Raw genomic sequence first — 21,957 nt, 5'->3', positions numbered from 1 at the left:
CAGAGGCGCTCCTCACTTCCCAGACGATTGGTGGCCTGGCAGAGGCGCTCCTCACTTCCCAGACAGGGCGGCCAGGCCGAGGCGCTCCTCACTTCCCAGACGATGGGTGGCCGGGCAGAGGCGCTCCTCACTTCCCAGATGATGGGTGGCCGGGCAGAGGCGCTCCTCAATTCCCAGACGGGGCGGCCGGGCAGAGGCGCTCCTCACTTCGCAGACGGTGGGTGGCCGGGCAGAGGCGCTCCTCACTTCGCAGACGGTGGGTGGCCGGTCAGAGGCGCTCCTCACTTCCCAGACGGTGGGTGGCCGGGCAGAGGCGCTCCTCACTTCGCAGACGGTGGGTGGCCGGGCAGAGGCGCTCCTCACTTCCCAGACGGTGGGTGGCCGGGCAGAGGCGCTCCTCACTTCCCAGACGGTGGGTGGCCGGGCAGAGGCGCTCCTCACTTCCCAGACGGTGGGTGGCCGGGCAGAGGCGCTCCTCACTTCCCAGACGGTGGGTGGCCGGGCAGAGGCGCTCCTCACTTCCCAGACGGTGGGTGGCCGGGCAGAGGCGCTCCTCACTTCTTTCCGGATGGGGCGGCCGGGCAGAGGCGCTCCTCACTTCTTCCCGGATGGGGCGCCCGGGCAGAGGCGCTCCTCATTTCTTCCCGGACGGGGCAGCCGGGCAGAGGCGCTCCTCACTTCCCAGACGGGGCGGCCGCGCAGAGGCGCTCCTCACTTCTTCCCGGACGGGGGCGGCCGGGCAGAGGCGCTCCTCACTTCTTCCCGGATGGGGCGGCCGGGCAGAGGCGCTCCTCACTTCTTCCCGGACGGGGCGGCCGGGCACAGGCGCTCCTCACTTCTTCCCGGGCAGGGCGGCCGTGCAGAGGTGCTCCTCACTTCTTCCCGGCCGGGGCAGCCGGGCAGAGGCGCTCCTCACTTCCTCCCAGATGGGGCGGCCGGGCAGAGGCGCTCCTCACTTCCCAGACGATGGGAGGACGGGCAGAGGCGCTCCTCACTTCCCAGACGATTGGTGGCCGGGCAGAGGCGCTCCTCACTTCCTAGACAGGGCGGCCGGGCAGAGGCGCTCCTCACTTCTTTCCGGATGGGGCGGCCGGGCAGAGGCGCTCCTCACTTCTTCCCGGATGGGGCGCCCGGGCAGAGGCGCTCCTCATTTCTTCCCGGACGGGGCAGCCGGGCAGAGGCGCTCCTCACTTCCCAGACGGGGTGGCCGGGCAGAGGCGCTCCTTACCTCCCAGACGGTGGGTGGCCGCGCAGAGGCGCTCCTCACGTCCCAGACGGTGGGTGGCCGGGCAGAGGCGCTCCTCACTTCCCAGACAGTGGGTGGCCGGGAAGAGGCGCTCCTCACTTCCCAGACGGTGGGTGGCTGGGCAGAGGCGTTCCTCATTTCTTCTCGGACGGGGTGGCCGGGCAGAGGCGCTCCTCACTTCCTCCCAGATGGGGCGGCCGGGCAGAGGCGCTCCTCACTTCCCAGACGATGGGAGGACGGGCAGAGGCGCTCCTCACTTCCCAGACGATTGGTGGCCGGGCAGAGGCGCTCCTCACTTCCTAGACAGGGCGGCCGGGCAGAGGCGCTCCTCACTTCTTTCCGGATGGGGCGGCCGGGCCGAGGCGCTGCTCACTTCTTCCCGGATGGGGCGCCCGGGCAGAGGCGCTCCTCATTTCTTCCCGGACGGGGCAGCCGGGCAGAGGCGCTCCTCACTTCCCAGACGGGGTGGCCGGGCAGAGGCGCTCCTTACCTCCCAGACGGTGGGTGACCGGGCAGAGGCGCTCCTCACTTCCCAGACAGTGGGTGGCCGGGCAGAGGCGCTCCTCACTTCCCAGACGGTGGGTGGCTGGGCAGAGGCGTTCCTCATTTCTTCTCGGACGGGGTGGCCGGGCAGAGGCGCTCCTCACTTCCCAGATGGGGCGGCCGGGCAGAGGCGCTCCTCACTTCTTCCCGGATGCGGCGGCCGGGCAGAGGCGCTCCTCCCTTCTTCCCGGACGGGGCGGCCGGGAAGAGGCGCTCCTCACTTCCCAGACGGGGCGGCCGGGCAGAGGCGCTCCTCACTTCCTCCCGGACGGGGCGGCCGGGCAGAGGCGCTCCTCACTTCCTCCCGGACGGGGCGGCCGGGCAGAGGCGCTCCTCACTTCCTCCCGGACGGGGCGGCCGGGCAGAGGCGCTCCTCACTTCCTCCCGGACGGGGCGGCCGGGCAGAGGCGCTCCTCACTTCCTCCCGGACGGGGCGGCCGGGCAGAGGCGCTCCTCACTTCTTCCCGGACGGGGCGGCCGGGCAGAGGCGCTCCTCACTTCCTCCCGGACGGGGCGGCCGGGCAGAGGCGCTCCTCACTTCCTCCCGGACGGGGCGGCCGGGCAGAGGCGCTCCTCACTTCTTCCCGGACGGGGCGGCCGGGCAGAGGCGCTCCTCACTTCTTCCCGGACGGGGCGGCCGGGCAGAGGCGCTCCTCACTTCCTCCCGGACGGGGCGGCCGGGCAGAGGCGCTCCTCACCTCCCAGAAGATGGGAGGCCGGGCAGAGGCGCTCCTCACTTCCCAGACGATTGGTGGCCGGGCCGAGGCGCTCCTCACTTCCCAGACGGGGCGGCCGGGCAGAGGCACTCCTCACTTCCCAGACGGGGCGGCCGGGCAGAGGCGCTCCTCACTTCCCAGACGGTGGGTGGCCGGGCAGAGGTGCTCCTCACTTCTTTCCGGATGGGGCGGCCGGGCAGAGGCGCTCCTCACTTCTTCCCGGATGGGGCGCCCGGGCAGAGGCGCTCCTCATTTCTTCCCGGACGGGGCAGCCGGGCAGAGGCGCTCCTCACTTCCCAGACGGGGTGGCCGGGCAGAGGCGCTCCTTACCTCCCAGACGGTGGGTGGCCGCGCAGAGGCGCTCCTCACGTCCCAGACGGTGGGTGGCCGGGCAGAGGCGCTCCTCACTTCCCAGACAGTGGGTGGCCGGGAAGAGGCGCTCCTCACTTCCCAGACGGTGGGTGGCTGGGCAGAGGCGTTCCTCATTTCTTCTCGGACGGGGTGGCCGGGCAGAGGCGCTCCTCACTTCCTCCCAGATGGGGCGGCCGGGCAGAGGCGCTCCTCACTTCCCAGACGATGGGCGGACGGGCAGAGGCGCTCCTCACTTCCCAGACGATTGGTGGCCGGGCATAGGCGCTCCTCACTTCCTAGACAGGGCGGCCGGGCAGAGGCGCTCCTCACTTCTTTCCGGATGGGGCGGCCGGGCAGAGGCGCTGCTCACTTCTTCCCGGATGGGGCGCCCGGGCAGAGGCGCTCCTCATTTCTTCCCGGACGGGGCAGCCGGGCAGAGGCGCTCCTCACTTCCCAGACGGGGTGGCCGGGCAGAGGCGCTCCTTACCTCCCAGACGGTGGGTGGCCGGGCAGAGGCGCTCCTCACTTCCCAGACAGTGGGTGGCCGGGCAGAGGCGCTCCTCACTTCCCAGACGGTGGGTGGCTGGGCAGAGGCGTTCCTCATTTCTTCTCGGACGGGGTGGCCGGGCAGAGGCGCTCCTCACTTCCCAGATGGGGCGGCCGGGCAGAGGCGCTCCTCACTTCTTCCCGGATGCGGCGGCCGGGCAGAGGCGCTCCTCCCTTCTTCCCGGACGGGGCGGCCGGGAAGAGGCGCTCCTCACTTCCCAGACGGGGCGGCCGGGCAGAGGCGCTCCTCACTTCCTCCCGGACGGGGCGGCCGGGCAGAGGCGCTCCTCACTTCCTCCCGGACGGGGCGGCCGGGCAGAGGCGCTCCTCACTTCCTCCCGGACGGGGCGGCCGGGCAGAGGCGCTCCTCACTTCCTCCCGGACGGGGCGGCCGGGCAGAGGCGCTCCTCACTTCCTCCCGGACGGGGCGGCCGGGCAGAGGCGCTCCTCACTTCTTCCCGGACGGGGCGGCCGGGCAGAGGCGCTCCTCACTTCCTCCCGGACGGGGCGGCCGGGCAGAGGCGCTGCTCACTTCCTCCCGGACGGGGCGGCCGGGCAGAGGCGCTCCTCACTTCTTCCCGGACGGGGCGGCCGGGCAGAGGCGCTCCTCACTTCTTCCCGGACGGGGCGGCCGGGCAGAGGCGCTCCTCACTTCCTCCCGGACGGGGCGGCCGGGCAGAGGCGCTCCTCACCTCCCAGAAGATGGGAGGCCGGGCAGAGGCGCTCCTCACTTCCCAGACGATTGGTGGCCGGGCCGAGGCGCTCCTCACTTCCCAGACGGGGCGGCCGGGCAGAGGCACTCCTCACTTCCCAGACGGGGCGGCCGGGCAGAGGCGCTCCTCACTTCCCAGACGGTGGGTGGCCGGGCAGAGGTGCTCCTCACTTCCCAGACTGTGGGTGGCCGGGCAGAGGCGCTCCTCACTTCCCAGACGGTGGGTGGCCGGGCAGAGGCGCTCCTCACTTCCCAGACGGTGGGTGGCCGGGCAGAGGCGCTCCTCACTTCCCAGACGGTGGGTGGCCGGGCAGAGGCGCTCCTCACTTCCCAGACGGGGCGGCCAGGCAGAGGCGCTCCTCACTTCTCAGACAATGGGTGGCTGGGCAGAGGCGCTCCTCACTTCCCAGACGATGGGTGGCCGGGGAGAGGTGCTGCTCACCTCTCCCCGGATGGGGCGGCCGGGCAGAGGCACTCCTCACTTCTTCCCAGATGGGGCACCCGGGCAGAGGCACTCCTCACTTCTTCCCAGATGGGGCACCCGGGCAGAGGCGCTCCTCATTTCTTCCCGGACGGGGCGGCTGGGCAGAGGCGCTCCTCACGTCCCAGATGGGGCGGCCGGGCAGAGGCGCTCCTCACTTCTTCCTGGACGGGGCGGCCGTGCAGAGGCGCTCCTCACTTCCCAGACGGGGGGCCTGGCAGAGGCGCTCCTCACTTCTTCCCGGATGGGGCTGCCGGGCAGAGGCGCTCCTCAGTTCCCAGATGGGGCGGCCGGGCAGAGGTGCTCCTCACTTCCCAGACGGTGGGTGGCCGGGCAGAGGTGCTCCTCACTTCCCAGACGGTGGGTGGCCGGGCAGAGGCACTCCTCACTTCTTTCCGGATGGGGCGGCCGGGCAGAGGCGCTCCTCACTTCTTCCCGGATGGGGCGCCCGGGCAGAGGTGCTCCTCATTTCTTCCCGGACGGGGCAGCCGGGCAGAGGCGCTCCTCACTTCCCAGACGGGGCGGCCGGGCAGAGGCGCTCCTCACTTCTTCCCGGACGGGGGCGGCCGGGCAGAGGCGCTCCTCACTTCTTCCCGGATGGGGCGGCCGGGCAGAGGCGCTCCTCACTTCTTCCCGGACGGGGCGGCTGGGCAGAGGCGCTCCTCACTTCTTCCCGGGCAGGGCGGCTGTGCAGAGGTGCTCCTCACTTCTTCCCGGCCGGGGCGGCCGGGCAGAGGCGCTCCTCACTTCCTCCCGGATGGGGCGGCCGGGCAGAGGCGCTCCTCACTTCCCAGACGATGGGAGGCCGGGCAGAGGCGCTCCTCACTTCCCAGACGATTGGTGGCCGGGCAGAGGCGCTCCTCACTTCCCAGACGGGGTGGCCGGGCAGAGGCGCTCCTCACTTCTTCCCGGACGGGGCGGCCGGGCAGAGGCGCTCCTCACTTCCCAGACGGGGCGGCCGGGTAGAGGCGCTCCTCACTTCTTCCCGGACGGGGCGGCCGGGCAGAGGCGCTCCTCACTTCTTCCCGGACGGGGCGGCCGGGCAGAGGCGCTCCTCACTTCTTCCCGGGCAGGGCGGCCGAGCAGAGGCGCTCCTCACTTCTTCCCGGCTGGGGCGGCCGGGCAGAGGCGCTCCTCACTTCCTCCCGGATGGGGCAGCCGGGCAGAGGCGCTCCTCACCTCCCCGACGATGGGAGGCCGGGCAGAGGCGCTCCTCACTTCCCAGACGATTGGTGGCCGGGCAGAGGCGCTCCTCACTTCCCAGATGGGGCGGCCGGGCAGAGGCGCTCCTCACTTCCCAGACAGGGCGGCCAGGCCGAGGCGCACCTCACTTCCCAGACGATGGGTGGCTGGGCAGAGGCGCTCCTCACTTCCCAGATGATGGGTGGCCGGGCAGAGGCGCTCCTCCCTTCCCAGACGGGGCGGCTGGGCAGAGGCGCTCCTCACTTCGCAGACGGTGGGTGGCCGGGCAGAGGTGCTCCTCACCTCCCAGACGGTGGGTGGCCGGGCAGAGGCGCTCCTCACCTCCCAGACGATGGGAGGCCGGGCAGAGGCACTCCTCCCCTCCCAGATGGTGGGTGGCCGGGCAGAGGCGCTCCTCACCTCCCAGACGGTGGGTGGCCGGGCAGAGGCGCTCCTCACTTCCCAGACGGTGTGTGGCCGGGCAGAGGCGCTCCTCACCTCCCAGACGATGGGAGGCCGGGCAGAGGCGCTCCTCACTTCCCAGACGATTGGTGGCCGGGCAGAGGCGCTCCTCACTTCCCAGACGGTGCGGCCGGGCAGAGGCGCTCCTCACTTCTTCCCGGACGGGAGCGGCCGGTCAGAGGCGCTCCTCACTTCTTCCCGGACGGGGCGGCCGGGCAGAGGCGCTCCTCACTTCTTCCCGGACGGGGCGGCCGGGCAGAGGCGCTCCTCACTTCTTCCCGGGCAGGGCGGCCGAGCAGAGGCGCTCCTCACTTCTTCCCGGCTGGGGCGGCCTGGCAGAGGTGCTCCTCACTTCCTCCCGGATGGGGCGGCCGGGCAGAGGCGCTCCTCACCTCCCAGACGATGGGAGGCCGGGCAGAGGCGCTCCTCACTTCCCAGACGATTGGTGGCCGGGCAGAGGCCCTCCTCACTTCCCAGACGGGGCGGCCGGGCAGAGGCGCTCCTCACTTCCCAGACAGGGCGGCCAGGCCGAGGCGCTCCTCACTTCCCAGACGATGGGTGGCCGGGCAGAGGCGCTCCTCACTTCCCAGATGATGGGTGGCCGGGCAGAGGCGCTCCTCACTTCCCAGACGGGGCGGCCGGGCAGAGGCGCTCCTCACTTCGCAGACGGTGGGTGGCCGGGCAGAGGCGCTCCTCACTTCGCAGACGGTGGGTGGCCGGGCAGAGGCGCTCCTCACTTCCCAGACGGTGGGTGGCCGGGCAGAGGCGCTCCTCACTTCCCAGACGGTGGGTGGCCGGGCAGATGCGCTCCTCACTTCCCAGACGGTGGGTGGCCGGGCAGAGGCGCTCCTCACTTCCCAGACGGTGGGTGGCCGGGCAGAGGCGCTCCTCACTTCCCAGACGGTGGGTGTCCGGGCAGAGGCGCTCCTCACTTCCCAGACGGTGGGTGTCCGGGCAGAGGCGCTCCTCACTTTCCAGACGGTGGGTGGACGGGCTGAGGCGCTCCTCACTTCCCAGACGGTGGGTGGCCGGGCAGAATCGCTCCTCACTTCCCAGACGGTGGGTGGCCGGGCAGAGGCGCTCCTCACTTCCCAGACGGTGGGTGGCCAGGCAGAGGCGCTCCTCACTTCCCAGACGGGGCGGCCGGGCAGAGGTGCTCCTCACCTCCCAGACGGGGCGGCCGGGCAGAGGCACTCCCCACCTTCCAGATGGGGCCGCGGCCGGGCAGGGGCTGCAATCCCAGCACCCTGGCAGGCCAAGGCAGGCGGCCGGGGGGTAGAGGCTGCCGCGAGGCCAGACCACGCCACTGCCCTCCAGCCCGTGCAACACCGAGCACTGGGTGAGCGAGACTCCGTCTGTAGTCGCAGTACCTCGGGAGGCTGAGGCGGGCAAAGCACTCGGCGTGAGGAGCTGGCGACCAGCGTGGCCAAGATGTCGAACGCGTGCCTGCATCCAAAGGAGAAAAGGCAGGCAGCGGTGGCGGGCGCCGACAGTCCCAGGCAGTCCGCGGCGCGGGCAGCAGCAAGCCGAGTAGATTGTAGCCTGGGCCAGAGAGGGGAAAGAAAGAAAGAAAGAAAAAAGAAAGAAAGGAAGGAAGGAAGGAAGGAAGGAAGGAAGGAAGGAAGGAAGGAAGGAAGGAAGCTGAACATCTTAACATATTTCTTGAATGCACAAATTGTGATGTAGATCGTTTCTCTTTTAGATTAACACAATGAGACTAACAATTAGAGAAAACATTTGAAATAAAATGAGTCATCAGAACCACATCTTTCAATGGTTTGGCATAATTGCCATGTTGTTTGAAATGGTCAAGAAGCAAAGACAAGATTTTTGCTTTGCCCAATTATTAAGTCCTTGACCTTTTAAAATCTAATATCCTGGCTAAAAAATTAGGAGGGAATATTTTTTAGGTGGCTACCTAGAGTGTCCAAGGCAATATGAGAAGATTTTTGACAGTTAGGCAAGAAAATGCATGCTCATACCCACACTACTCTTCTCTGATTTGCTTTAACAGTGAAAGATTGGAAATTGCAAATCTAGTCCCTCAATTGAGGGTAAATTAACAAAGGTTCATGTCTCAGCTGAGCAAGTTATTGTATGAAACTTAAAGGTAATGGATGTTACTGGGCGCGGTGGCTCACGCTTGTAATCCCAGCACTTTGGGAGGCCGAGGCGGGTGGATCATGAGGTCAGGAGATCAAGACCACGGTGAAACCCCGTCTCTACTAAAAATACAAAAAATTAGCTGGGCGTGGTGGCGGGCGCCTGTAGTCCCAGCTACTCGGAGAGGCTGAGGCAGGAGAATGGCGTGAACCCTGGAGGCGGAGCTTGCAGTGAGTCAAGATTGCGCCACTGCACTCCAGCCTGGGCGACAGAGCAAGACTCCATCTCATAAAAAAAGTAACGGATGTCATTAGCTACAAAAAACAAAGTAGTATGATTACATTCAGTAACAATCTAGCCATGCAAATTATAGACCAATTAGATTAATATCCTAATAGGTGCATGTAGAAAGCATTTATGTGCAATAATGTGACCCTCCCCCAAGCACCTTTTTCTGTCACCTTACAGAGATACCAGTTTTTCCTGAATGACTCAGGGTGAATACTGAGAACTGAGAATGCTCAGTGTTCAGAGTTGATACTGGGAACACAGTTAACCACATTTCTTCTATATTATAAAGAAATTTTATGAATCTTACTCTGCCTCAGAAAGGCTTTTAGCAAAAGATTGTTCATGTATAACACTCTATTTGGATTCATGGAAATTTTCAATATTCCATTTAAGTCAGAGACACTGAAATGTCAACCAAATTTCATTAAACATATTTGAATGAGATCAAGCCTTTCTTAGCTAAGAATTTTATTTCGTTAGTACATTTAGAGGAAAATAATAAATATGTGTACTTTAGGCCAAATCACAGTGTTTGCCACATGGGAATGATTCAGACAACTGCTCTTCATCATTACTCTTAAAGTAGCACTAAGCAAAACACCCATTTCCTGGCACCAGCTGGCCTGTTTTTCACTGATATGAAGTGCAGAAAGCATTGAAACAGTGAAGAAGGGTGATATAAATGGAATGAAGTACAATTGTTAATAAAAAGTAGCATGACCCATAGTTAACCCGGACCATACACAGACTACTCACTGGTTGTCAGGGAGTCGAACACGTGTATAGGTGGACCAAACCAATGATGTTTCTCCACACCTACCAAAGGGAATCAGGTTCCCACATGCACTTAGGAAAAAAGAAAGACCACGTGGGCACCAGATATTGGGTGAAATTCACCCCCGATATTTCATGTGGGTCCTTTTCTATTTTCCCTAAGTGCTGGCCGGTCTGAGAAATAAAGGGAAAGAGTACAAAGAGAGAAATTTTAAAGCTGGGTGTCCGGGGGAGACATCACATGTCGGCAGGTTCCATGATGCCCCCCAAGCCGCAAAACCAGCAAGTTTTTATTATGATTTTTGAAAGGGGAGGGAGTGTATGAATAGGGTGTGGGTCACAGAGATCACATGCTTCACAAGGTAATAAAATATCACAAGGCAAATGGAGGCAGGATGAGATCACAGAAACACAGGACCGTGGTGAAATTAAAATTGCTAATGAAGTTTCGGGCACACATTGTCATGATAACATCTTATCAGGAGATAGGGTTTGAAACCAGACAACCAGTCTGACCAAAATTTATTAGGTGGGAATTTCCTCATCCTAATAAGCCTGGGAGTGCTACGGGAGACCAGGGCTTATTTCATCCCTCCGCTACAACTGTAAAAGACAGCCATCTCCAAAGCAGCCATTTCAGAGGCCTCCCCTTAGGGATGCATTCTCTTTCTCAGGGATGTTCCTTGCTGAGAAAAAGAATTCAGCAATATTTCTCCTATTTGCTTTTGAAAGAAGAGAAATATGGCTCTGTTCCACCCAGCCCACAGGCAGCCAGAGCTTAAGGTTATCTCCCTTGTTCCCTAAACATTGCTACTATCCTGTTCTTTTTTCAAGGTGCCCAGATTTCATATTGTTTAGACAATTTGTGCAGTTAATGCAATTATCACAGGGTCCTGAGGTGACATTCATCCTCAGCTTACAAAGAGGACAGGATTAAGAGATTAAAGTAAAGACAGGCTTGGAAATCATGAGAGTATTGATTGGGGAAGTGATGAGTGTCCATTAAATCTTCACAATTTATGTTCAGAGATTGCAGTAAAGACAGGTGTAAGAAATTATAAAAGTATTAATTTGGGGAACTAATAAATGTCCATGAAATCTTCACAATTTATGTTCTTCTGCCATGGCTTCAGCCAGTCCCTCTATTTGGGGTCCCTGACTTCCCGCAACAGTGAACCTTGGTGTGAGAGTCACCATCCTACCTGTGGACTGCATTCACATATGAGAGTCACAATTCCAACTTTTGACTGCCTCTGAGTGTGAGATTCAGGACACTGTAAGGAGGCTGTGTTCAGGTGGGAGGATGACAATCCTTATTGTCAGTCAGGTGTGCATATGAGAGTCAGAATCTGACCTGTTTGCTGGTTTCTGTTATGACACTTGCTGTACCACCTGAGTGTTTTATATGGCACATGTGAGACTCACAATCTGCTTTGAGACCTTTCTGCTTGCCCAGGTGTTTCTTACAATACCAAATGTAGGATCTCACCCATTGCCCTAAGCCCAGGCATGAGAGTAAACATCTCTCTTATTTTTGGGTCCTGGTAGGAGAGTCATTTTTGTTCCTGTTATCTGGTTACAGAAATCAGTCAACATTCCTCCTGTGGCTCAATCCACATGTGACAGACATGATCCAACTGTGGACTGTGTCTGTCAGTGAGATTCAGGAACTCACTATTTTGCTCTCTCCTATGTAAAGGTGACAATTTTAACAGTCAGCTGAGTGTGCATACAATAGTCACAACCTCAGTGCTGTGCTGGTCCCTATGATGACACTCTCTGTACCATCTGAGGGCTTTACAGAATATGCATGTGTGTGGTAATCACCTGTGATATTTTTTAAAGTAGAAAACCCAGAACTTTGTTTTTTGGCCTAATCCCAGCTATGAAAGAGAGTCAACACCTCTCTTATTGGTGGGGTCCAGGTGTAAGAGTCATCACTGGGCCTGTAAGCTGGGTCCAGATATGATCCACCATCTGACCTTTGGCCAGATCCACATTGGATGGTCAATATTCTAACTGTGTATTGTGTCCTCATATGAGAGTCAGGACCTCACCAGTAAGTTTTGTCAATGTGTGAAGGAGACAATTTTAATTGTCCACTGGGTGTGCCTATAAGAGTCACAATTTTACTTCTGTGCTAGATGCTGATATGACACTCTTTATATCACCCAAAGACTTTATAGAATATCCATGAGTGTGAAGTATTGTGTGATCTTTCTACATGTAGAAGTCCCAGATCATTGCCTGTTTTTCTAAGCCTAGCTAGAAGAGTTAAAATTTCTTCTATTGGCTGGGTTCACATATGCGAGTCTTCATCATACCTGTGAGCTGGGCCAAATGTATGACCATCCCCCCTGTGGGCAAAGACTAGGAGGGAGAGTCGCATCAACTAGGTGGTGGCCCAGCGATATGTCAATATTTTTACTAAGGGCAGGGTCCTGACAATAAAAGTCACATCTCCTGGGTGCTAGGAAAAGCAACATGTCACAATCCACCGTGTAAACATGTTCCAGGTAGAAGACGGTCACACCATCTAGGTGATGGGTCCAGTGATATGTAACCATTTCTCCTGTAAACAGATTCAAGGCAAAAAAGAGTCACATAACATAGGTGATGGGCCAAAGGATATTTCATGGTAACCCCTGTGGACTGGCCCAGGCAGAAAGGGAAAGTCACATCGCCTAGGTGATTGGCCCAGAGATATCTCACAATATCCCAGGAGGGCAGAGCCCAAGCAGGAAATTCACATTATCTAGGCGCTCAACCTAAGTATACTTTACAATCTAAACTGTAGGTGCAGCCTAGGCAAAGAGGAAAATCAGTCAGATACTGAGCGAAGGTATATGTCACAATCACACGTGTGAAAGTGTCCAGAGATACAATTTACAATCTCTCACATGCCCAACTTCAGGATCAGAGTCAATACCTCCTGCGAGTTCCACCCAAAAGGCAAGTAACAACCTCAACAGTGGACTGGATCCATGTTTGAGAGCCACAACTCCACCTGCAGACAGTGTTCCACTAAAAAAGTCAAAATATCACAGGCGTGCTGAATCTTGGTCCAAGAGGTGTGTGGAATCCATGTATGATAGTAACAATGCCAACTTTGACTGCCTCTAAGTGTGAGATTCAGAACCTTAACAGTGCACTGTGTTCATTTGGAAAGTGACCATACTGTTGGCTGGTTGTGCATATGAGACTAACAATTTCACCTGTGTTTTGTGCCCTTTTATAATGTCCTCTGTAGTACCTGAGGGCATTATAAGGTATGCACAAGAGTCACAATACTCTCTGAGATTTGCATGCTTATGTGGACACATGATCTTACTGATTACTTTAAGCCCAGAGAGGAGAGTCAACATCAGTCCTATTTGCTGTGCCTAGGAATGAGATTTATCACTGTGCCTGTGAGAGGGGTCCAGAAATGAGTCACTATCCCACTTTTGTGCAGATCCATATATGACCATCACAATATCAACTGTGAACTGCATCCACAAGAGATTTAGGACCTCAGCAGTGATCATTGTCTGTGTGTGAGGGTGACAATCTTAATTTTTGACTAGATGTGTATATGAGATTAACAATCTTAACTCTGTGCTGGGCCCTGTTTTGACATACTCTGCCTGTACCACCTGAGGGAATTATACCAGTTATACCATATGTTAGGGATTCATAGTCCTCTGTGACCTCCGTACAGGTAGGAAAAGCAGGACCTTACCCATGGTCCTAAGTCTAGCTGTGAGTCAGTATCTGTCTGATTGGCTTGGTCTAAGCATGAGAGTCAACACCATGCTTGTAAGCTGGATCTAGAAATTACTCACCATGCAGCCTGAGGCCAGATCCACACATGACAGTCACAATCCCAACTCTGGACTGCATCCATGTGTGAGATTCAGAATCTCACCAGAGCGCTCTGTCCACGTGTGAAGGTGACAATTCTGATTGTTGGCTACATGTGTCTACGAGAGTCACAATCGCCCCTGTGTGCTGAGCCCTGTTTATCACTCTCTATACACCCCAATGGCTTTATAAAATACATGTGAGTGTCATAATCTTTTGTGACCTTTTTATAATTACTAGACCAAAGCTTTTAGTTGTTGCCCTAAGCCTAGCTATTAAAGTCCAAATTTCTCCTATTGGCTGGGTCCATGTAAGAAAGACATCATCATGACTGTTGCCTGGGCCTCGATATAGGTCATAATCCCACCTGTGGGCAGAATCAGGGAGGAAAGTCGCATCATCTGAATGCTGGGCCAGGGAAATGTCAATAGGACCCATGCAGGAAAGCCATATCACCTTTATGCTAGGCTTAGTAATATGTCACAATGCCCACTTAGGAAGAACCCAGTCAAGAGCCACATCACCTTGGTGCTTAGCTTAGCAATATATCACAATCCTTTGTGTAGGCAAGGCCCATGCAGGAAAGGGGAGTCACATCACCTAGGTGCTGGGCCAAGTAATGTGTCACAATCCACCCTGTTAACAGGGCCCAGTCATGAGAGGAGAGTCATATCACCTAGATAACATGCCCAGATTATATGTCACAAATCTTACTGGAGAAAGGGGTAGTCAGGAAAGTAGAGTCTCATCACCTAGGGGATGGTCTCAGAGATACCTTACAATGCCTCTTGTGGGCAGGGCCCAGGCAGGACAGTCACATCACCTAGGTGTTTGGACCAGGTATATCACAATCCCAACTGTTGCCTGAGCTCAGGCAAGATGGTAAAGTCAATCAGGTGCTGGGAAAAAATTATATGTCAGAGTCACACCTGCAGTAAGGTCCAGGGATGAGATTCCCAGTCCCACATATTTCCTGGCTCAAGGTATAAGAGAAAACACCTTTTGTGAATTGTATTTAAGTACACAAGTTACAATCTCAATTGTGGACAGAATTCATGCATAAGAGCTTCAGCCTCACCTGCAAACACTATCTCATTAGGAGAGGCACAGCCTCACAGGCGTGTTGAGTTTTGGTATAAAATCACCGTTCTACCTGTGAACTGCCTCCATGTAACAGATTCAACTTTCAATGGATGTAGGAGTGATACTCAGAACCTCAACAATGGGCTGTGTCCATATGGAATGATGACATTCCTCACTGTATGTTGTGTGCGCACAGAAGAATCACAACATCACCTGTGTGCTGGGCCTTTGTGTGACATCCTCTGTTCTACTCAAGAGCTTTCTATTTTTTATGAGTGAGAATGAAAACCTGCTCTGAGACCTTCATACTGGTATAAACTCATTATCCTACATATTGCCCCAAGTTCAGGTATGAGAGTCAACATTTCTCTTATTTGTTGGGTCCAGGTATAAGAGTCATCAGTATGCCTGTAAGCTGGGTCCAGAAATTTGTCACCATCCCACTCGTGGATGGATCCATATATGACAGTCACAATTCCAACTGTGACTGTTTCTGTGAGTGACATCCAGGACCTCATGAGTAGATCGTTCACATTTAATAGTTACCATCCAAACTGTGGCCTGTGTACGCATGAGTCACAATCTCAATTTTGACAGGAGCCCTGTTTTGACACTTTTGATACCACCTGAGGGCATTACACAATATGCATGAGTGTTGTAATTCTCTGAGACCTCTGTAAAAGTAGGAAATCCAGGACCTTATCCATTGCCCTAAGCCTAGATACAAGAGTCAACATCTCTTCTATTAACTGGGACCAGGTATGAGAGTCATTGTTATGCCTATGAGCTGGGTCCAGAAATGAGTCACCTTCTGACCCTATGGCCAGATCCACATATGACAGTCCCAAATTCAATTGTGGACTGTTTGTACATGTGAGATTCAGGACCTCACCAGTGGGCTTTGTCCATGTGTGAGTGACAATCCAAATTGTTGGATAGTGTGCCTCATATGAGAGGCACAATTTTACCTCTGTAATGAGCTCTGATATGACGCAAATATTTTATAGAATATTTATGAGTGTCATAATCCTCTGTAATTGTGATACGATTAGGAGACCCAGAACCTTACTGATTGTTCTAAGCTCAGCCATGAGAGTCAGAACTCTTCTATTGGCTGGGCTGTCATATGACAGTCATTATTATTCCTGTGATCTGAACCTAGGTATATGCCAGAATCCCACCTGTGGGCAGAACCAGGCAGGAGAGTCACATCATCTGAATACTGAGCCAGCAGTATATTAGTATGCCCCCTGTGAGTTGAGTGCTGGTAGGAAATTCACATCACTATGGTGCTGGGACCAGTGATGTGTCACAATACCCCCTGTGGGCAGAACCCTGGCTGAAGGTTTACATCACAGAAGTGCTGGCCTCAGCAATATGTCACAATCCGCTTGTGAACAGGGCCCAGGCAGGAGATGACAATCACACCTCTGGAAATGAGACCAGAGGTATATCACAATGCCACCTGCAAGAAGGGATTAGGCAGGAGGGTCACTGTACCAAGGCTATTGGCTTAAGCATATGTCACAATTCAAACTGTGGGCTTTATTAAGGCTGCATAGTCTAATCAGTCAAGTTCTGGCTGGGCAAAGTTATTATGTCACAATCATTCCTGTGAGAAGGTCTAGGAATGGAATTTACATTCCTGAACATGTTCTGGGTCCAGGTATAAAAGTACACACCTCATGAACTTTTACAAACCTCATGTGTCCAAGAATGCAAATCACAATTTCTTTTCTTTTCTTTCCTTTTTGTAATTATTTATTTATTTTAATATTTTTTTTTTTTTTGGAGACAGAGTTGCACTCATGTTGCCCAGGGTGGAGTGCAGTGGCATGATCTCGGCTCACTGCAACCACTGCCTCCTGGGTTCAAGTGATTCTCCTGCCTCAGGCTCCCAAGCAGCTGGGATTACAGGTGTGTGCCACCACACCCAGATAATTTTTGCATTTTTAGTAGAGACAAGGCTTTGCCATGTTGGCCAGGCTGGTCTTGAACTCCTGACCTCAGGTGATCCACCTGCCTTGGCCTCCCAAAGTGCTGGGATTACAGGCATGAGCCACCATGCCCAGCTGCATGTCACAATTTCAACAGCAACTTGAATCCATGCATGACAGCCAAACCTCAGACAGCACCTATTAGGAGAGTTAGAGCCTAACATAGGTGCTGAATCTTGGTCAAAGACTCATCGTCTCGCCTGAAGGCTAGATTCACATATAAGAGTAACAATACCAACTTCTGACTGCCTTTGGGTGTGAAATTCAGAACCTCAACAGTTGGCTGTGTCTATGTCGGAGTGTGACATTCTTTACTGTTGGCAGTATATGCATATGAGAGTCAAAATCTCAACTGTGTACTGGACCTTGTTATATTACTCTTTGCATCATGTGCAGCTGTATATATGTGTAAGACTTGCGATGCACTCTGAAACCTTTGTGCCTATATGAACCCATGATCTTACTCATTTCTCCAAGTCTAGGGATGAGATTCAACATCTCTTCTGTTGACTGGTTTAGATATGAGTCATTACCATGCCTGTGGGCTAGGTCCAGCAATAAGTCACCATTTTACCTGTGGCCAGATCCACATATGACAGTCAAAATTCCAACTGTAAACTGTGTTTATTAGTGACATTCAGGACCTTAACTGTGGGCCCTGTCCGTGTGTGAGATTGACAATTTTAACTGTTGGCTATGTGCTGGGCTCTGGAATGACATGCTCTGTACTACTAAAGGGCATTATAGAATATGCACAAGCTTCCTCATACTTTGTGATCTTACCAGAAGCTGGAGACTGAAGACATTATACATTGTCATAAATCCAGCTAGAAGAGTCAAAATCTTTTCTATTGGTTGCATCCATGTATGATAGTCATCAGCATGCCTATGAACTGGATCCAGATATATGTCACAATACCACCTGCAAGCAGGGACTAGGATGGAAAGCCACATCACCTGAATACTGAGCCTGAGTAGGTCAATGTCCCTTCTGTTGGAAGAGTCCTGTCAGGAAGGTCACATCATCTGGCTGCTGAGCCCACTCATATGTCACAATGCCCTTTGTGGGCAGGACCAAGGCAGGAGAGTCAAATGATCTGGGTGCTGGGTCCAGCAGTATGTCACAAATTACCCTGTGAACAGAGCCCAGGAAAAAGAGGAGACTCGCATGACTTAGGCGATGAGCATAGAGATATATCATGATGTTCTGTGAGAAAAGGTCTCAGAAAGAAGAGTTGCATTACCAGATGTTTGGCCCAGGTATATGTCACAATCCCAACTATATATAGGCACTGCTAAGACAGAAAAGCCAGATTACCTGGATACTTGGCCCACTGATTTGTCACAATCCCTTCTGTAGGCAAGATCCAGGCAAAAAGACAGTAACATCTTCTAGGTGCTGGGCCCAGTAATTTGCCTCAATTCCCCATGTAAGCAGGTCCAAGGCAAAAGAGGAGATTCATATCACCTAGGTGATAGGCCCAGGGATATGTCCAAATTCCAAATGGGGGTGGGGCCCAGGCAGAAGAGGAGAGTCATGTCACCTAGGTGATGAACCCAGTAGTATGTCACAATGCCTCTTGTGGGCTGAGCCCAGGCAGGAGAGAAGAGTCACATTACCTAGGTGATGGGTGCATAAGATATTTCTAAATCACCTCTGAGAGATTGGCCCAGGCAGGAGAGTCCCATCACCTATGTGCTTGGCCTAGGTATATGTCACAATCCCACATTTAGTCTGAACCCATGCAGAAATGTAAAATCAGTTATGTGCTGGGGAATGACACAGCCTCACAAGGGTGTTTGATCTTGATTCAGAAGTCATCATCTCACCTGTGATCTGGATCCATGTATAAGAATCACACATCCAACTTTCAATTGCCTCCAGTTGTGAGATTCAGAACCTCAACAATGGGCTGTGTCCATGTGGAAGGGTAATAATCCTTACCATCAGCTGAGTGTAAAAACAAGAGTCACAGTTTCATCTGTGTGCTGGGCGCTGTTATGAAATTCTCTATACCTCCTGAGGGCATTGTATAATATGCTTGCATGTTGTAAGGCTCTGTGACTTTTGTACAAGTAAGAAACCCAGGACACTACCTGCTGCCCTAAGCCTAGTTACTGAAGTAAACATCTCTTCTGTTGGCTGGGTCTTGGTATTACAGTCCTTACCATGCCTATGAGCTGGGACCAGAAATGAGTCACCATCCCACCTGTGGCCAGATTTACATGTAACAGTCACAATTCCTGTCTAAAACACCAAAAGCAATGGCAACAAAAGCCAAAATCGACAAATGGGATCTCATTAAACTAAAGAGCTTCTGCACAGCAAAAGAAACTATCATCAGAGTGAACAGGCAACCTACACAATGGGAGAAAAATTTTGCAACCTACTCATCTGACAAAGGGCTAATATCCAGAATCTACAATGAACTCAAACAAATTTACAAGAAAAAAACAAACAACCCCATCAAAAAGTGGGCAGAGGACATGAACAGACACTTCTCAAAAGAAGACATTTATGCAGCCAAAAAACACATGAAGAAATGCTCCTCATCACTGGCCATCAGAGAAATGCAAATCAAAACCACAGTGAGATACCATCTCACACCAGTTAGAATGGCCATCATTAAAAAATCAGGAAACAACAGGTGCTGGAGAGGATGTGGAGAAATAGGAACACTTTTACACTGTTGGTGGGACTGTAAACTAGTTCAACCATTGTGGAAGTCAGTGTGGCGATTCCTCAGGGATCTAGAACTAGAAATACCATTTGACCCAGCCATCCCATTACTGGGTATATACCCAAAGGACTATAAATCATGCTGCTATAAAGACACATGCACACGTATGTTTATTGCGGCACTATTCACAATAGCAAAGAGTTGGAACCAACCCAAATGTCCAAAAACGATAGACTGGATTAAGAAAATGTGGCACATATACACCATGGAATACTATGCAGCCATAAAAAATGATGAGTTCGTGTCCTTTGTAGGGACATGGATGAAACTGGAAAACATCATTCTCAGTAAACTATCGCAAGGACAAAAAACCAAACACCGCATGTTCTCACTCATAGGTGGGAATTGAACAATGAGAACTCATGGACACAGGAAGGGGAACATCACGCTCCGGGGACTGTTGTGGGGTGGGGGGAGGGGGGAGGGACAGCATTAGGAGATACACCTAATGCTAAATGACAAATTAATGGGTGCAGGAAATCAACATGGCACATGGATACATATGTAACAAACCTGCACATTGTGCACATGTACCCTAAAACCCTAAAGTATAATAAAAAAAAAAAAAAAAAAAAAAAAAAAAAACAGTCACAATTCCAACTGTGGACTTAATCAGCATGTGAGATTCAGGAGCTTACCAGTAGGCTCTGTCCATGTATGACAGTGACAATCCTAATCTTCTGCTGGGTGTGCCTATGAAAGTCACAATTTCACCTGTGTTCTAGTTTGTATTATGACACTGTCTGTACCAGCCAAGGACTTCATAATATATGTGTGTGTATAGGAACCTTCTGTAACCTTTTTACAAGTAGGCGATTCAGGACCTTATCATTTGCCCTAAACCTATCTATGACAGTCAAAATCTCACCAATTGGCTGGTTCTACATCTGAGAGACATTATAATTTCTGTGTGCTGGGCCTAAGTAGAAGTCACAATTCTACCTGTGTGTGAAAAGAAAGAAAGTCATATCACTTGGGTGACGGGCCATTGATATGTCACAATTCTTTCTGTTGACAGTCCATAAAAAGGAGTTACATCACCTAGGTGCTAGGCTCAGTGATAGGGCACAATGCCCTGTGTAGGCAGGCTACAGGCAGGAGAGTCACATTACCTGGGTGCTTGGCCCAGTGGCATTTTTTTTTTTTTTTTTTTTGAGACGGAGTCTGGCTCTGTCACCCAGGCTGGAGTGCAGCAACTCGATCTCAGCTCACTGCAAACTCCACCTCCCGGATTCATGCCATTCTCCTGCCTCAGCCGCCTGAGTAACTGGGACCATATGTGCCTGCCACCATGCCCGGCTAATTTTTTGTATTTTTAGTAGAGACAGGTTTTCACCATGTTAGCCAGGATGGTCTCAATCTCCTGACCTTGTGATCCGCCCACCTCAGCCTCCCAAAGTGCTGAGATTACAGGCGTGAGCCACTGTGCCTGGCCCTGGCCCAATGGCATTATAATCCTTTATGTAGAAAGGGCACAGGTAGCAAAAGAGAGTCACATTACCTAGGTGCTTGGCTCAGCTATATGTCACAATTGTTTTGGTTAGCAGGGCACAACCAATAGAGAGCCATATCACAAACTGGTGAGCTCAGTGGCATGTCAAAATCCTTAATGGAGGCAGAACATAAGCAAAAAAGTAGAGTCACATCACTTAAGTGATGGGCCCAGAGACATGTCACAATGTCCCCTGTGGGCTGAGCCCAGGTCAGAGACTCACATCACCTAGGGGCCTGGTTCAGGTATATTTCGTAATCTCAACTCCAGTTGTTGGCTAGGCTTCCACAGGACAGAAAAATCAATCAGCTGCTGGGCAAAAGTATATGTTACACCTGCAGGAAGCCCTGTGAATAAGATTCATAATCCCACACATTTTCAGGGTTCAGGTATAAGAGTCAACACCTTCTGTGAGTTTTGTCCAAGTATGTGAGACAGAATCTCAATGGTGGACAGGATCCGTGAATGAGAGCCTCAACTCCATCTGTGAACAGTGTCTCAGTAGGGTAGCCATATGCTCACAGTTGTGCTGAATCTTAGTTTGAGAGTCACCCTCCTAACTGTGGACCAGATCCACACAGAAGAGTCACAATGTCACCTTTCAACTTCCTTCAGATGTAAAATTCAGTGGGCTGTGTTTATGTGAGAGGGTGTAAGTTCTTACTGTTGGCTGGGTATACATACAAGGGTAACAATCTCACCTGTGTGCTAGGCCCTGTTATTACACTCTTTTTACCACAGAAAGCTTAATAGGGTATGTGTGAGAGTTTCAGCCTGCTCTGAAACTTTAGTGGTGGTATAATCCCATGATACTACCCATGGGCTTAATTAAGCCCAGGCACAAGAGTCGATACTTCTCTTATTGGCTGGGTTCAAGTATGAAAGTTATCACCTTGCCTGTAAGCTAGGTTCAGAAATGAGTCATCATCTTATCTGTGGCTGGATCTACATATAATAGGTACAATTCCAACTGTAAACTGTGCCTACAAGTGAGATTCAGGATCTCACCATTGGTCTCTGTCCATGTGTGAGGGTGACAATCCTGTCAGCTGGGTGTGCATAGGAGAGGAGTAAACTTATCTCCGTGTTGGGTCCAGTTATGACACTCTGTGTATAGCCTGAGGGCTTTATATGGTATCTTTTAGTGTCATAGTCTTCTGTGTACTTTGTACAAGTAGGAGACCCTGGGCATACCCATTGTTCTAAGCTTATCTACAAGAGGCAAAATCTCTCTATTATCTTAGTCCAGATATGAGAGTTATTACCTTACCTGTGTTTTGGGCCCAGATGTATGTCACAATTTGAACTTTGGGCAGGTACCAGGAAGAAAAATCACATCACCTAGGTGCTGAGTACAGCAATATGTTAAAATCCTCCTTACTACAGGGCTCGCC

This window comes from Symphalangus syndactylus, chromosome 9 (genome assembly GCF_028878055.3).
Source record: "Symphalangus syndactylus isolate Jambi chromosome 9, NHGRI_mSymSyn1-v2.1_pri, whole genome shotgun sequence".
In the NCBI taxonomy this organism is placed as follows: Eukaryota; Metazoa; Chordata; class Mammalia; order Primates; family Hylobatidae; genus Symphalangus; species Symphalangus syndactylus.
Note: the sequence above shows the minus strand (reverse complement) of the source record.